This window comes from Cricetulus griseus (genome assembly GCF_003668045.3).
Source record: "Cricetulus griseus strain 17A/GY chromosome 1 unlocalized genomic scaffold, alternate assembly CriGri-PICRH-1.0 chr1_0, whole genome shotgun sequence".
Lineage (NCBI taxonomy): Eukaryota > Metazoa > Chordata > Mammalia > Rodentia > Cricetidae > Cricetulus > Cricetulus griseus.
Window position 1 is genome coordinate 27082296 of NW_023276806.1, and position 1075 is coordinate 27083370.

At 38.1% G+C, this 1075-nt stretch overlaps 1 pseudogene; it reads right to left on the reverse strand.

Annotated features, from left to right (window-relative positions):
• Positions 1-478: 478 nt before the first annotated feature.
• LOC113831861 lies at positions 479-578 on the reverse strand (annotated as a pseudogene).
• Between the last annotated feature and the right edge of the window lie 497 nt (positions 579-1075).

A 1075-nucleotide genomic window follows, 5' to 3' on the forward strand; every position in this document is an offset into this window, starting at 1 on the left:
AAACAAAGAGCTGAGAAAGGGAGAATCAGGTTGGTTTGTTTTTCCAGAGATAAGCCCCCTGATGGGTTATCCAATCCATAGTATTCAGCCCTTAACACATGTATATAGGAGCAACATTAGATGATCACAGTAGTTTAGTATTTTTCTTTTTTATTGAAAGTATATTTTTCTCATACAATATATCCTGATTAAGCTTTCCCCTCCCTTTATTCCTCCCAGTTTCTCCCCAACCTCTCTCCCCTCCAGATCCACTCCCTTTCTGCCCATTAAATAAGAGATAGAATCCAAACATGACAAAATAAAATATAATACTATGAAGCAAAAGCTATCATATTGGAGTTGGGCATGGAAGCCCAACAGGAGGAAAACAGCCCCCAAGAGCAGGCCCAAGATCCAGAGACCTGGTGTAGACCCATATAGACCCTGTGCTTGCTGCTTTAGTCTCTGTGAGCCCATATGTGCCTTGCTTAGGTGATAAGAATTCATGGAATGCTTCACAGATTTTCATGTCTTCCTTGTGCAATGGTCATGCTAATCTTCTCTGCATCTTTCCAAATTAATCAGTTAATTTGTAAATTCTTACTTGAGTATTATATGTACATCATTTTCTCCCTCTCTCCTCCCTCAACTCCTGCCAAGCCCTCTACTCTGTCTCAAACTTATGATTGGTGGAACAGTGAACCCATTTCAGTAGCAAAGTCCCACAGAACTTCGTAGTGTGGATTTTGTTACTTGTATCACCAAATTGTCTTTCTTGGTTAGTAAAAGTATCTTATAACGATTATACTTTCTTTCATTACCTAGTATTTAAATATGGCACTGACTTGGAAGTGTAGAATTTTGCACCATTACATCACCACAGCAATGTGTCATCACCTTCTGTTGATGTTTGTTTAGAGTTACCCATGTGTCAAAAAACAAATTCCCCACGACTAGAAATGCCTTTCTTATTGTTAACACTTGCTTTAATCCTTCCTCCTGGGTTCAGAATCCATTTTGAAAATTACAAATGATATAAATTCATCCAGCAAGATTCTGAGGATGATATAGTCTTTGTGTGGTTCTTAAATTTTTG